Consider the following 17,501-nt stretch of genomic DNA (forward strand, 5'->3'; position numbering starts at 1 on the left):
AAATGTGTTATTAAACTTCTCTTACAACATTTTCCATTAAGAAGAGAAGCTAACAAACTGAAATGTCTTTTTGAACATTAATTCTGCTCTGACAATATATTGCAAAGACTTTTCTGATGACAAATTAAATTACTCATACAAAATACATTTGCTCATTTGTTTTACATATACTGTTAAGAGTGAGAGAAGACAAAATATGTGTGGTTTAAAAAATACATAGACAATTTCATTATTCTGTCTGAGTTTAAATGGTCATTGTTTTTCTGTATGGTTTACAGCCATTTTTCTGTATGTTTTACAGAAAAAAACTGGCATATAAGCCAGGTCATATTCAGTATTAAATTGAGAGACTGCATCTCTATACACATCTCCTGAGAGTGAAAAAGATATGTCAGTCTTTTTCCCTGTTGATACTTTGTGATATATGTAGTCTGTATAGATAGGGTTTTGTGCAAGTAGCAAGTACACTAAGAAGCAGTGGAAATTTCCTTAGCTCATTTAAAAAAAAAAAAAAAAAAAAAAAAAAAAAAAAAAAAAAAAGTCTCTTTAAAGCAGAAACCACAAACTATTATGAAAACAAGCTATCCACAGTGCTGTCTTGCTAAAGCTAACAAGTTCCAACAACTGTTAATTTTGTCTGGTTCCTTGGTGGAAGGTTTATATTGCAAACACATTCCCAGTTATGCTGTAATCCATCTCAAAGGTGGCAGGATACCAACATTTTTGCATCCAGGGCCAAGTCTGTGGGTATGGGGGTAAGAGAAGGGCATCAGAAGAGAAACAAATCTTGATTCCTGCAGTTCAAAGACCCATTCCACCAGAGCAGAAGGAGCTTATTTTGATTTTTTATTTTGGTAAGAAAAACTGACACGAGTTTGTTTGTGTCTATTTGGGTTCTGCCAGATGGAAAGGCTTGCTCATCAGAGGCAGCTGTTTTAGCAAATTACCTCACTGTGGTATAATGACTGAGTTATAACAGGCTATTGAAGAAAATCCTTTCGTTTCCCAGTGAGATCATGATAACTAGAAACAATTTCAATAAGATTTTTTATTTACTTTGGAAAGGATTCAGTTGGAAAGACTGGTGATACAATGATGTATTTCTTCTGCTTGCAATGCTTTTAAATATGTATTAAGCATTTGGTTTTCTTTGAACTAATGTATTTATTATTTTCTCTGTGGTGATATATTTCATTATTTAAAAATATAGCTGCAATTATACTTGAAGGAAGCTACTCTATATACAATACGCCTTACTGGAAAAACTATTCCAAAAACCCAAAATGAATAAATTCTACAGCCTGCATCCAGAAGGGTTATTTGAAGGGAAAAAGTGTTTTGGGGAGAGTTTGAGTGAACTTGGCTTGGTTATTTTGAAGAGTAAAGCAAAAAACTACTTTTTCCTCATTTTAATTACTTTGCTGTAACTTTTTCTAGAAAAGGAATTAGCGTGCTGGAGAGTAAAGTACCACAGAAGCTTGACATTTGGCAGGCATTTGATCCCCTGGTCACAGAGGTGCCTTTGGAGGCCTAGTAAAAATTGGCTGTGATGAGCACTGGCAGAAGCCATGCTTCCTGTGGCTGCTGCAAATGCAGCTGCCCAGCACTTGTGTTTGTAGGGGCAATGTTAGTTTTGTCAGCCTCTTTTTTTCCCAGCTTCATTTTGAGATATTTGTTAAAGGCTGTATTCTCAAAATGAAAACTGAATGGCATATACAAAACACCTTCCTCCTAACAGGCATAAGTCTCCCTCCAAGCAAACATATGTGCAGTGAGCCTTGCCCATGCACTCCCTAGAAGCAATATTCTTCAGAAAGCCTGCCTCCACACCCAAAGTGCTTAACAAGCAGAATCTTTGTGGCTTCCACTCTGATCAAGGGGTTTCATTCATTTATCTTTCCTTTGACTGCTAGAGTAGAAGAGGGACCTGCCTATGAGTCACTTAGGACTCGAAGAAACTGTCCTGACACTAATCCCCTATGAGGCAACATTCCTGTGGCAGGCACTTGGTAAAAAAACATTGCAATTAGCTTACAAAAATGTATTCCCCATATATGGATTCTACAGGTTAAACTGATCAGCAACAGCCTACACATCAGAACTAGAAACTTAGTTGCATTACAGCTTGACATGTTTTATTACATCTGGCCACGAGGAGGGCATTCCTTATGCACTCAGGCACTTTTTTAGGCCTTTCTGTTGGGAGTGTATTACTGCAGCTCAGTTAGCCAGCTCTGTGGTTGCAGATTTCACTGGTCTTGCAGTGTCTCTGGGATAGCAGCCACAGAAGCAAATGTAGTCTAGACAGAGCCCTTATTTACTTTTATGACTGCAAATGTGTACTTTGAGTAGACAACTTCACTATCTGCGAAGCCCACATGCTTTTTTTTTCAGAAGCAGTGACCAACACAGAACCCATGATCAATTTAAAATGCTCCTTTCAGCGTATGTGGTTGTCTTGCATTTAGTTTGTTACTGGTTGTCCATTTTTGTTACAATATGGTGACTTTACATTGTACTTCCATGTTGAATCACTTCAGCAGTTTCATGATCTGGTGCATGTATTTCCACCACAGTAGTCACCATCCCTATCAACTTACTAATGAAAAACTGAAGTGCCACCATCACTTTTTGACAGTTAGAAATGAGTTTTTATTCTTCTTACCTTCCTATTTCAGAACACACATCCCTTACACAACAGGACTTCAGTTACAATAGACTCGATATGCAGCTTATGGTACACTCAATCAGCATGATGTGGCAATACATAACATTTTTGTCTCATGTTTGTTTTGGAAATCCAGCTGTGAAGTCTGTATGTCGCCTACACAATTTGCAGCTTCATTAAAAATTGTGTATTTGTCAATAGGAAAGATCATAATTGTATATAACAGGGGAGTTCTACTTCAGGAATAGGTTATTCAATTCCTAAATCATGGAAAACCTTCACAATTATCCTACCAGTTGTCCACCTGGGAAACCAGCTCAGTTTAATAACTTGTTTTTCTCTAAGCATACTCTAGGGATTTATTAACCTGCAGTGTTTCCTTCTCTATATCATCAGACATATTATTTGGGGAGGAATCTTTAGATAGCAATGTCACTTGGGAAATCTTCTGGAGACTTACACTCCTCATAAACCTTGTTTTTGCCAGCTGCTGGGGGAGAAGATAATTGCGGGAGCCAATAGAATTGACAGGTTACAGATAAGTGAGATTTGTGGGGGGAAGGCACTGGCAGAAGGGGCAATGACATTGGGAATTGCTCATAGGAAACTTCTGGGAGCCAACACAAGAGTGTGGAGGGAATTGCCTGAGGTGCCTCTTCTGGCCCCTTTCAAAGGCAGAGCCATGAAACCAGCCAGTCATCATCAGGGCCCACAGAAGTCCTGTCTCACATTCCCTGCATGCTCTGCCAGCCATAAAAAACTTTCCAATACCCCACAGCAAAATTAAAACCTTTAGTACAAAACCAAAACCACAGAAGCTATAAAATGTCACAGGAAATGAAGCAGAAAAGAACAAGGACACTTTTAATGTACTAAACCCATGAAGTAGCAGGAAATGTGGAAATTACCGGATGACTTTAGAAGACAGATTATGCCACAGAGAAAGACAAAATAATTGTAATAGGCCTGCCATTATGACCTTGGGAAATTTTTTTCTTGAAGACATATTTGGCAAACTTTAGGAATGTGTGCAAGGGATACCAAGAAATACTACCAGAAGCAGGAAACTGCTCCTGACAGTCTGCATTCAAATTTGGTAGCTTTCTTTCCAGTAGTGCCTTGGAGCGCCAAATGTTTCGTGAAAGGGTGAAAGGCACTCATTTAAAATGTACATGTGTGCATAGTACTTACTTGGAAAACCCCTTTCAGTCATGAGATAAGTTCTGCCTGATGCCGAATGGGTTTCCAGGTAATCCAGAAAATGCTGCTGATGTGAAATGAGCTATTCAAGGTCTTACAGATCTCTGTTCACAGGGGTGGCAAAACATACTTTTCTCATAAAAAATCCACATATCATTTCTGCCCTATGACATATAGAGTGATCATTTCTCAGAGGGAAGCTTAATAGAATTTATTCAACACAGGCATAGCAATTTTTTTTCCTTTAATTCCAAAAACTGACTAAGCTACATTCTATAGAAATAAAAGAAACTCCATCCAAGACAAACAAAGATTTTAAGACTAAAATGTTACAAATTAATCTGCAATTGCTTATTAATGTTTATAAATGAGAAGGGATAAGTGGGTTTAGAAATAGAGAATGCTTATACCACAGAGTTTACTTGTTACAGGACTGAGAATAAAGGCCTTTTAAACTGTGCAAACACTATGTCTTCTGAAAAGACACCCACTGTCTTCCAAGGGATTTTAGACACAATATTCTGCAACAGTGAATGACATAAAAACTGGAAACAGCTGCATGATACAAAGGACTTTCAAATATGCAAGGTTTTCATTTTATTAAGCAGAGCACATGTAACTACTCTTGGAACACAAATAACTATTCTTTTCACAGCAATTTGCTTTGCTTCATTAATATGCTGCTTAACATTTTCCTGGGACTTTATTTTGATATATATATATATATTTTTTTTTTTCCCTCATAGTGAAATACATTTTGAATTTAAAAAAAAAAAAAAAGAAAAAAAAAAAAAAGGAAAAAAAAAAGATAATTAGAATAGATTGCATGCACTAAAATTAGGAATATCTACAATCATGCACTCCAGAATGCAGAAGATTGACATTTGACCTTGCAATATTAGAGAAGTCACAAACACAAATCTTTGGACCAAGACGTAACAGTTGCAATTCCCTCCTCTGGTATATTATAAAGAAGAGATGGATTTGGCACTGGACAAGCATGAAAACCGCAGCCAGGGTGTTCATTAAGCTTGTGCTTTTCTGGTGCTCTTTGATTTTGCAAAAAAATGTAACGAGACAGTAGTAGAAATAAGAATCAGGCATGATTGTGGAACATTATAAGGTATAATGTGGAGAATTCCTTATTATTTTATTATGCTACCAGAGATTATATGGATCCATTCCTATTAGAAATTAATTAATTAGACTTTATCATGCATTCTGCTACCAGCTAAGAATGTGCAAAATACATTTTTTTAAAGCAAAATGTAGTAGTTATGCTTCTCTCTTAACACTGATTCTTCTTGGAGTCGGTGAAAAGGACTTGGTATGATGGAAGGCATGAAAGTAATGGCATTTCATATCAGCAAGTTGAAAAGCTCATAGAGAATGTGAATCTGTGGTGCATAAGCATGGATTAATCTTCACAACAATACATCTGCCATGGTACCTAACTTGTAAAAAGCCCAGTTACACCATCAAAAACAAAGTTTTTGAGTCCAAAGCAGAGAAAATAGGAGAAACTGAGGAACCACTCCCAGCTGAAAGTCCTTTGGTGGTAGGAAGCAGTGTCAGAGAGGCAGCTATATTAACAAGTTGCTACGTGTCCCTCTACACTGCAAAAGATATGGGTCCAAAGTCTTTTCAAAATACAAGACATTTTTCTGACCTTCAAGTGACCTTTGGTTTGACCCCCCACACTCGTGACCCAAACCTACCTGGGTTTAGAGAAATCACTCCCTCTGCCACCAGACAGACATGGTCAGTTTGTTTTCATTTTTAGTGAGGAACACTTTTTGAGCATGGAGGAGATAACAATAAAATTATCAGAATGTCAGATCAAGTGATGTTTCACTCTAAATTGCTTTCTGTTTCACTGTATGAGGCATCAGTTAGATCCATTCCCTCTCTTTTTTCTTTAGTGATAAACAGTTTTATTAGTAGAGTTTAGAAGTCCGTAATTCTATTACAATCATTCCTGAAAATTCAGAAAAAATAGCAGTGTAACCCAGGGCTTGCTTCAGAAGCAACTGGACAGAACTGTGGGCTCTGACTAGCTCTACTGGTGTCTGCTGAGGCATTATCTGCTGCTATAGCTAATGCTGATATGTGGGCTTTGAACTGGGGTATCTGAGGAACCAGTGCATATTAACTTCAGCCATGCCCACTTCAGGTCAGTAACCTTTGGCAGTGGCACAAAGTGACAGCTGAGAGAAACAACCTTGTAAATATCCCCATTAAGGCTTGCCAGAGGCTGTGAGTCAGAGTTCTTGACACGAACATGTTATCTTTGAGATGATGGAAGATTGTGATGCATTTTATTCATGTCTCAAAATAAAGTGTCCTTCTCCAGTCCAGTCTGTGTGCCTCCTTAGTCCCACCTTCCCTCATCATCTCTTTCCTTCATACTACCACTGCAACTAATTCACCTAGACCAAGCAAAACCCTGCTAATTTTTGTTGCTGATCCAGCTGATCAGTACAATGCAGTCTCAGGGTTATTTTCCTTCTGTTGAAGTGTAGTTAACTGGATAAACCCTCTGCCAGCAGCATTGCAATTGACAGCCATTTCTCAGAGGCGGTCCGCCTCCCTCAGCCTGCTGAACCATTACACAAGCTAAACTCATCATGGTCAAGGACCAGGCTGAAAATGGAGCCCCAGGCTTTTTTGAAGCACAAGCCAGTGGGTTAAGCAACTATGTACTCAGCCTGCCTTCCCTGTGCTGTAGCCACAGCAGCACTGTGACCATCTCTAGGGGCTCACTGTAAATGAACTGCTGCTTCTTAACTGCAATGCCCTGATACAGCATATTAATGAATCCATAACAATAGCTTTGTACAGTATATTACTATTCTAATCAGATATTTTCTTGGTAGCAGTATACTTCTTAAAGCTAGTATTTCATTTGAGTCCTTTGCCTTGTAGAAATCCTGCTGCTGTGACAATGGACATCTGTAAAGCTAATGGTCTTTCTTAAACTCCCCCTTTTGAGAGAGAGAGAGAGAGAGAGAGAGAGAGAAAGAGAGAGAGAAAGAGAAGGAGAGAAACCATAGCAATTTCCAGCCATTTGTGTTAAAATACAAAGAAAACAAGAATAATTCAAAAATGATGTGCCAGGCAGGTTGCATTAATATTTATGTTGGTATTAATATTGATAAGAATGCACCTTACGCTTTGTTGTCTACCCCCAGAATCTTTAAGTTCTCTGTTATTCAAGCTAGTAGCCATTAGCTCACATCTTCCTCTGTACACAAAGCTTCAAAAAGCCTTGGCAGGGCTCCAGCTCACTTATGCTTAAATGGACACTCAAGCTTCGATGGACACACAGCTAAATAGAGGCCAATAATTCAATACAGTATGACTGTACTGGGGCTGCTAGTAAATCCATCAAGCAGTAAATATCATCTGAAGCCAATGCAAGCTTTTATCTTTCCAATTTTGTCTATGTCTGTGTGAAGCCCAGGCATTCACTGAATCATGTAATTTATTCTGCAGTGCAGAGCCTGGGCTGTCTCAGACATCATATTGACTTTTTTTCCATCTGTCAGGGGCAGTCACTGCTCCTCTTTTGTGCAAACGCATCACATTGCATTTATTTATTTATTTAATCCTACTCTCTAGCGCAATTGGGCAAGGACACATTTTCACAGATCAACAAATACTAAGAAAAGCATCTGAATATCATTACAACAGCATGTTAGACATTTGTCCTAACCAGTTTGTTAAATCAGCAAAAGCATTTCTAGCAAACACTTGCAATGGCTCAGAAAGGACTCCCTGCTGCAATGTTTTATTAAGCCTCAAATATGCCCTGTTATTTTCCTTTGCTCTTTAGGTCAGCAGAGATGCCAGTGTACTGTAAATAATATCAAACAGCTGGGCTTATTGACTCGTGGTCCATGTTTGGATTGATATTCAGACACAGTAGATAATACAGTTATAAAAATAGATGGCACCAATCAGGCTAGCATTCTCTCCTGGAGCTGGCAGGGATAAAATTGCCCTTACAGGGAGAGGACATGTCATGCACACCCTGTGAAAGCAGCTGGGCTGGCCAGGGCTGGGCAGGTGGTATCATTACAAACTTCATCATTGGTGGTTCCCCACATGCTGGCAGAGGTGGCAAGAGAAAAGCATCAGCATTTGCCATCAGTCAAGGGCCATCCTGCCAGGCAGACACAAAGCCAAAAGGCCTTGGCCAGGGGGTACAAGGTCAAAATGACACACTGTAGAAAGCTTGTGTCTGCACGGAATATTTTAGTAGCTGGACACTACACATCAAGGAAATGAGTCAGGGTTAAAACTTACCAACCTCAATTCCTTGATATAAGAAGAGCTTTTATTTTGAAGAGAGAAAGTTTCTTTCTGTCACTGGATGTTTAGTTTAAAATACAGTTCCTTTTTTAAAAAAACTCATACGTTGCTTATTTATATATGAATATGTGTGTGTGTGTATACGTATACATATATGTCCTCAAATTGCCTGTTCCCAATGACATTCAACCCATATAGTGCCCATAAAGTCTGGTTCAGAAATTGTCACAGGTTATGTATGCAAGAAACATGCAATCATGGGGGCTCACCAGACTCAGAGCCTGGAACCTTGTATTTATATTGCCTTTGGTATGTGTGACATATTTTAAGTTCAAGCTCATGGGACTTAGGACAGTCACAATCACACTGTAGTCACAATTCCTTTTTGACCTTACACAGGGGTGGTCAAATTACAAAACCAAAATTGTATAAGCTAGCTATCTCATGTGACTATGCAACAAGTTTGCAAGAGCAGACTTGGCATGATCCTTCTGGACTTCATTGGGATAGGTGTGGGAGTATAGAGAAATGGTGGCTAGTGTGGCCTTGATCCCATACAGTGCAATAGCAAGCACTGCAGTCAGGCCATAAAGTTGCCTTCTTTTTAACTTTTTCTTTAGCCTATCAAAGCTATCATTCTCTAGCCTGCAAGGCTCCTGAGCCTTGTCATTCACAGAGTGGTTAGAGATTTTGTTCTACACTTTTGTAGTAGGCGCGGAAGATGTGTCTTAGCACATCAGGCATTTTGCTGAAAACAACAATTTTTTAGCTATGCAGGACTCAGATTCATACTCTAACGTGGGAAAAGCCCATAACCAGGTAGGCAGTGGTTGCTACTGAGTTATAAAGCAGAACATCACTAGTGCTTGATTTATCAAGACTAATATATAGCTTGTGTCTGTCTCTTCAGCTATTTCAATGTGCTTTTTCTTGGGCCTAGCCAGCATCCTTTTCTAAGCCACAAGAAGGAAGACTGGTGGCTACAGGAAAATGAACACTCTAAAGGCTCCTGAAAAATGTGTACATAGAGCAACAAGAAAAACAGACAACTTAAATCTTTATTCCTTCAGGACCACTGAAAAATAAAGCCAGTCTCGTCACATTACAATGACACAACAAGGAAACTGAAAGCCAGCAGTAGCTCATTTGCCATCAGAGAAAAATGAAAACATTAGGACAGCATCCAACTTGATAGTCCAAAAATCATTAAATACTTGCAAGAATCTTAAGCCAAGAAGCTCTCCCATAGAAAAGAGAATCCATAATATAAATTTCAATACGTATAGCTGATAAATCTTATCTCAAATGTGAGGGCTTTGATTGTCCTTGAGTAGTTCAGATAAAATTGAAACACATCTATATAGTCTGCCTGGTGGGACAGAGCCTGAGTTCAAGGCATCCACCACTTTCATTAGGTTTGGTTTTCACCGCCACATAATCCAGTCCTTATGTTACTCCAGACTCAGCCAAAACTCAGGTCTCTCTGGACTGCTCGGAAGCTTCGATGGAGTAAAAGCTCAGGCCCAACATAGTAACATCACACCAACATAATTGTTTCAATTATATCATGCCATGTAATTCCACTCACAAAATGTAACTCCAGTACATTTTGAACTTCACTGGCATGTCAATTATGAACTAAGAAATTATGGTTTTGCATATGAATGGACAAAATAAGGAAGAAGAAATTAATAATAATAACACCGTTATTCTGTAGGCACAACCACAAAAAAATTTTGCTTGAATTTCAAATAATTTCAGGGTTTGTAAGTCTTATTTTCTTCTCACTTCTGTAGCAAAGCCGATAAATTACACAATGGAATTAAGCCTCCCTCTTAGAAAAATCAAAACCATGCTATCTCTGATCCAGCTCCTTGTAGGTGTTGAATAATACCAACTACATTGAAATCCAAAACAGTGCAGTACTCTTCACTTTCCTGGATCAGAACCTTAATGTAGACCTCTAAATGTCAGGGCAACATAAATCATACTTTTAAGATATCAGCACAGAGGCATCCAAGGCTTTTTACTGCCTGTGCTTCTCTGCTTCATCCTCTCCTGACACATGCGTGCACGCACACACACATGTGTAGAGGCAATAGCACCCAAACACACATTCAGGGCACCCTTATTAAACTCTAGTTAGAAAGTACTGCCTGGAACACATTACTTACAGAATCCTAAAAAGCAGCATGCTGCTTCTCTAAAGAAACAAATTAAAAGGCAACTCACTGAGCAATTCTCTAACACCTGAGAGCAATTAGTGTAAGCAGAAACAGGAACCAGCATCAATTATCTAAACTAAAATGAATATGTAACACTGTCCTTCTCCAGCACTCATCAGTTTTATACATCCACCTAAATAAACTCAGGGGAGACAAAACCACAAGACAGACATAAACCACAGAAGGAGAGCTCTTTGTGGCTGTCCTCAGCATTTCTAGTTCTGCAACTCAGAAGACTGAAACTCAGCCTATCAGTTCCTCAGTTTTAATACATGCACCCTTGCCTCCTATATACTGAAATTCTATATTACTTTCTGTACATTTTAGACTTCTCTTGACAAACATACCAGACCATACTTTTTAGGCTTCAAGAGAGTGATCAAAGAGCAGTAGATTTTTCCTGAGTTGTCACCCCTGATTATAATGAAACAGAAAAACCTAAAAAACCTATTTGCAAGTTATGTTGGTTTGTACAATACATAGAAGAGATTTATAAGGCTCCAGAGTAGCTGGTTTCCAGAGCTCTACTTGTTTTTTTAATGCAGAACTGAAAGTCTTCAGGAAAATGTTGTAGTTCAAATTGTCACACATTTGGATCCGGACAGAAGGGATTTCAAGGGAACATGGGATTTATTAGCTAATGCAATTGCTGAACATAGCATATGGCAGAGGGAAAAGAGTGTTTGGCACACTAATGGCTAAAGATTTTCAGAGCAAAGCCTATTAAACACAAAGTACAATAAGTCCTTTGTGACTGTTCAAGCTAAACAAGGCTTGAAGTGCTGGTGTCTGTTGTTCCCCCAACTACTATTAGCAGTTTCAAGGAAACTCACGAGTGCCTCAATCAGAAAAACGCAAGCTCGCACAGGGTCATCTGCTTAAAATCCTCCTGCAGACACCGAGAATCTTGAGTAATTGTCTCAGATGAAGTGCAGCATGTCATTACCATGGAGGCAAAGTACATTACTAGTCCTCAGGACAAGATTTATGTATTATTGCTGTTGGAGTGATATTAAGGACATCTCAGGCTTTCCATCATTAATACTTTTTCTCTGTTTTAGAACAATAGCCCTGTAAAAGTGGCAGGGAGCCAAAGAGTGCCATACAGGATGTCAGGATGGAAGCTATTAAAAGAAGTAGTGTGTTAACAGATGAGTTTTAAAAGAGAAATAAATAAATTATGCCAAGTACTGTCAGGAATTTTACTTATATTTTTATTTACTATAGCTTTGTACCTCCTAACGGCTTCATTAATAAGAAGCTTTGACTATGAGATATATTAAGTGTCACCTAGATACCTTCTGGAGGAGGGGGAAATTGGAACGATTTCTCTCTGAAGAATCTATATTGCTTGCAGGTGCCACATTCAGCACCAACAAAGTAAAAAAGACTTTTTTCATACAGTCCCAGGGTGGTCCTTGCCAAGCTCCTGCAATCCATGCAGGGGAGTGACCACACAGAAGCAGCTCAGGCACCATGGGAGCTGGGGAGAGGCAGCTGCAGCAAGAATATGTCCTCAGGAGATGCAGAGTAACACTGGAGGCTTGATTGCTTGGCCCTCTCCTAGATGAACCATCCTTCTCCAGCAGCCAGGGACTTGTGGTATCCCACTGCCCCACAGCTGGCTCTATGGTTCAGTACACTTTGGGGATGTGTTTGAGCCAACAAACAGTGTCATGAACAGAGATGTATTACTCCTGCCATGACTAAGCTCCTGTGCTGGCTGTGCTGTATGGGTAAAACATCTTCAGAAACTGTGAGCTGTAATCAGTTCAGTGGGTTAGGCACAGTTGGAACCACACACAGGTAGAGAGAGTTCTGTAAAGGAGATACTCAGAAATCTAAAGATAGGGTCATTGTCCAAAAATTAAGCCTCTTTTAGTGACAATTAGGCATATCTAGCAAATACTCAAGAGTCCTAAACACCTTTTAATAAATAACTTTAAAAGACCTAGGCCAATTTATACAGCCTTTGGCAAAGACAAAGACCAAAGCCAGCCTATTTTTGTGCCTCCCAATGTAGCTCTTTAATCCCTGAAGCTCCTTCCCCGGTGTACAGCCAGTCCCTGGAACCCACTGCCACAACACATGACTGGAGCAAAGACTTCAACAGGATCCAGAACCAGGATAGATATTTATATATGTATGAAAACATGATGAATTGAGAATGTAAGTACTAAAAAGAACATAATTAGAAGGAATGTAAACTCTTACAGTTCAGGATTTAATTTACTCCTCCCAGGAGCATATAATACATATAATATATATACATATAATACATATAATGCATATTTATATTTTTATTCTGCAAATGGTTCTGCATATGTAAAATTTAATTGCTTGTAGTAAGTAATATATTTATACTCTTTCTGTTCTTTCATTTTTATTTAGTGTAATAATATATTTTAAAATAACATCCAATTTGAATTAAAGCGAAAAATTTGTCCCGCACTCTTCCACACCAATAATATCCATTCTATTTAGACTCATCCTTTCTGATATTCAGGCAGCTGTGTCATAGTATACCTCTCTGCAATCAACCAAAGTATAATTCAAAACCAGAATCATCCAGAGAAGTAACTGGGGCTCAAAACCAAATGCAAGCTATAATCCAGCTGCAGAACATATATACAGTCACTCTATAGGAGTGATGTCGTATCACAGACTATAGCAATTATCAAGGACTAGTCTAAATATCTGTAAAGCCTTAAGCTGTCATGACTGTAATACCTACACAGCACCTTTGATGGCTGTGTGTACACGCCACATACAAGAGCCAATGACCAGAATTTAAGGACCTTACTTTGCAGTTCAACACCATCTACTTCAACTCATCTAGAGAGAAACTATTCAAAGTTTGAAGCCACGCATGCAAGTGGAAAGGGTGCTTTGTGTTCCCATAGCTGTGTGCCAGGTCACTGCCACAAAGAACAGCTCCTAGCCTTCTGCTGACTTCAGCATCTGTAAGGACTTTCCAAGTGAAGGTGACCTTCAGTGGCAGAAAATTCACTGCCACTGAAGATAATTAAGATTATAATTTTAAACATCCTTTAAACAATGTTTACAATTGGCTAAGATTCAGTGTAGGCTAGACTTACTTCAGACTATTGATGCTGACTGAATGAGGATCATTTTTCTGGAATAAGATGAACAGCATTATTTTCAGTCAGGCTGGTCTTACAAAGTAAGTTAATAACAGTATATTTAAAGCTGTCATTAGAATTTAACTACTGAAAAAAAATGACAGCAGCATTCCTACCTGTTCACAACAATACTATGCCAAATATTAATCATCCCATCACAGAGACTTTAAAGTTGACTACATATGGAGTAATGCAATACCTATGCATTACACTAGTATGTACATATTTGTGTAATTTTTATTCTTCATGTATATACCTCTCAAAATAAATTTCAGTTATGAGTAAAACATATTTCTTCCACTTTGAAAAAACCCTTGGCACTGTATAGTAGTATGATTGCTATATGGCATTATTGCATTACTGTTGCATATAGGCACAACAAAAAGTAGAAACCACTTTGCAGTTAGAAATTCACTCTTCTCAGAAATTTTAAACACTTTACCTTCCAACTGTCTTTATGGTTAGCTTAATAATAAAGGGACTACTTGCACATTTTTATTTTTGAGAATTCAATTCAGTTAATTTAAATAAGGAAGGATAAAATTCTAAATTTGGGCCCATCTTTATAGAAATTACTGATTTTAAAAAAAATCTTTACCACACAGAATGCAGCATTTCACTTGACTTTGGAGATTCTGTTCTGCTGTTATGTCACTAAATATTATAGGCTATTAGGCAGGGCAGAAAAGATAATCAATTCTTCCACACAAAAATTCAGAGAGCATAAAGGTTGTAGAATGTAACTTTACTATGGGAATTAAATTATTTTCCCCAAAATAAGTCCTCTGTGAAGCTTAAATGCCTGCCTGTCTGACATGTCAAGTTTTTTTCTGACCTAATAATTTCCAACATGCCCTTTGCCCTAGATCCTTGAAATTAAACAAGGATGGCATTTGTCAGCAAGTTTCTCAAGTCTGCTAGCTCTCATTCCATGAGCTGTCATTTGAAGAGGTACATTTAACATGTGAAAAGGTCATTTTTCTACTAAGATGAGAACTCAGTGTTTTAGATGATTTGTGTCTTGATTCAAATTCCCTTTGATTCTTCAGAAATAGCTAGACTGTGTGTGTGTGTGTTTTGCACGCAAAAATAAATATTTTTACAAAAACATAACAGACTTCAGGATAAGGGCCGCTTAAAAAAATCTTACATATTCATTAAAAGTGGCCCTCCAGGAGCCATGGTGTGAGAGACAAGGGCAATAGTGGGGTTGTGTTTGTCTTACCTGTGCCAGAATATTCCACCATGTCATCATGGGTAGCTGATGTGAGAAAAGTCAAAGTTGCCAGTAAGGTTGGATAAACAATACAAATTATATTATCTAGTAAAAGGTGTTTCAGAAAGCCTAAATTAAGTGTTAAAATTGTATCTTCACTACTGTAAGGTAGCTATAAATTAATATATGTTTGTAAAAGTCCATCATTACATACTTTTCAAGTGTTCAGGCACTTCATAAATTCACAAGCAGATATTTATAAGCTTTGTTTGTTTTCAGCAATGCTACCAACAGAAACGCATTACAGCGCTCTGTAGTAAGTATTTTTATATCTGCAAGCCTAAAAAGTCTCTGGTTTTTTTAAGGTGTGTATGCATTTTTCTATTCCTCTGTTGCTTCAGGAAGAAAACAAGTCTAGAGGTACAGAGGATATAGCTAGGCTCTCATCTTCCATTTCTGTTGAAACAAGTAGAAAAAGGAGAATACAATACAGAGGATTAAACTGGCACCAAAAAAGTACTCCTACAAAACAGTCTTAAGCAGGTGGATCTGGGATAAATTCAGCTAATGATGGAAAAGCATGAAGTAAAGTCCAATGGTGTTCATGCTGGATCCATCCGGAATATAAAGGCAATAAGAATTTGCTTGGCTGCACTTTCTTAAGGGAGGTGATTCTTTCCCTCAATTCCTCTCTCATGAGAACCCACCTGGAGTACAGTGTCCAGTCTGGGAATCCCCAAAACAACAATGACATGGAGCTGTTGGAGCAAGTCCACAGGAGGGCCACAAAGGTGATCAGAATGATTAAGCACTATGAACACAGTCTGAGAGAAAAAAAAACTGTGCTGGGCAGCCTGCAGAAGAAATGGCACCAGGGAGAAATAATAACAACCTTCCAGTACGTGAAGTGGCCTGCAGGAAAGCTGTGGAGAGAGTTTTTGAAAGAGCATGCAAGTAATGGGAAGGGGGTAAGGGCTTTAAAGTGGAAGAGGATATATTTTGGTCAGACATTAGGAAGAAATTCTTCATTGTGATGGTGGTTAGACGTTGGCATAGGTTGCCCAAAGCAGCTGTGGATGCCTCCCTCTCTGGAAGTGTTTAAGACCAGTTTCAATGGGACTTTAGGAAACCTAGTCTAGTGGAAGGTGTCCTTGCCTGTGCAGAGGGGCTGGCACTGAGGTTCCTTTCCACTCAAACCATTCTGTGATTCTATGATTCTATGAATCTCTGTACAGTAGCTTGTACATGAGCTGTATGTTCTGTAAGAACAGGCTTTAGAGCATCAAACTCTCCTTGCACCTCTGAGTGATGTATGTATGAATTTGAAAAACCAGGACGATGAGTATGGGGTGTCTGCTGTCACCAGGACAAGCACACAACTTTACAGCACACAACTGTATTCCTTTCTAACAGCTGTCAAAGGTTTTTCTGGAACAAGACTATGTAAGCAATAGTGGCTTCAATGTAGCTCTTTAAAAGTGTTTTTCATGAGGTGAAGAAAACTCTTTTTGCTCCAATGGAGACTTTTAATGGAGTGTATCATAAAGGATTTTTTTTTCTTTCTCTCTCTTTTATATCATGTAGAAATGTAAAAGTAATGGTAATAGGTTTTCCTCTTTTCTGATAATACAGGGTGTTTCTGACAAGAAGGAAATCAAGCTGACACATTCCTGGCTCAGTTCAACCACTCTAGCTGATGTGATCTGGTTACCTTTCCCCACTGTTTTCTTTTTTAAAATATATTATCACTGGGAAATCTGCACCTCAGAGTGAGCCATGTATTTCTGTTACAAAGGTCAGTCCATTATATAATTTTACACATATGTCCAATACAAATCAATTCTGTTTGGCTCAAGTGCACCTAAAGAGGCCCACAGCACATTCAATCCAAATTGTATCACATTCTCCTCAATCAAATTCCTGAGAATTAGGTATTTTCTTTCCAGTCCACTGGAGTTAAATAGTGAATGTTCATGTAAATACTGGAGAAAAAACATTTTCTCAGTGGGCACCAGAATAAACCCTGGATTTTGACGAGCTATGAAAGGGCATTTTTTACCAAAACAGTCACTACATGCTAATTAATATTTCATCATTGTTGCACAAATTTTCTGTAGAGTTATCACTCATTAATTTATGCAAACATTTAAATCAAAACACTTTGCTCTGTGCTGTGTGTATAGAATTTATGAACTTCAGTAATTATGTAAGATAAAATGAAAACAGTATCACCAACTTCTGTATCAATCTATCATTTCAGTCCAGAAAGGTGTTATGCTTTAGTTTAAAAATTAGGCAGCTTTTTTTCTTTGTGATAGGTATCCAAAGTAGTTTAGCCAATGTTTCTGTGAACTAAAGAGGCTTCTGCTTTTCCCAGTCTGTGTGGAGATGCTAGGTGGTAAAGCTCCTTAGTAGAAGAAAGCAAACACTTCTGTTGGTGCAAAACTAAACAAGTAAAGGGCATTTTTGCAGCTCTGCTGTCCAGAGTTTGGCCATAGAGAGCTCCAGGTCTACCAGGCAGGGCACACCTGCAGCCTGATGCTGGTTCTCCATGTGGGCAGGCAGCTGCCAGCAGTGCTGGGACGCAGTGGTGTGAGTCCAGCCATGGCATCTGTTTCTCTACAACCCCAGGGTACTTTCAGTTCTACTGATTAGATGGATCTTTTCTTAATTAAGCACATTTCACTCAGCACACAGTGCATCTTTGATACTGGTTGCACACACTTTTAGAGGAC

This window comes from Heliangelus exortis, chromosome Z (genome assembly GCF_036169615.1).
Source record: "Heliangelus exortis chromosome Z, bHelExo1.hap1, whole genome shotgun sequence".
NCBI lineage: Eukaryota > Metazoa > Chordata > Aves > Apodiformes > Trochilidae > Heliangelus > Heliangelus exortis.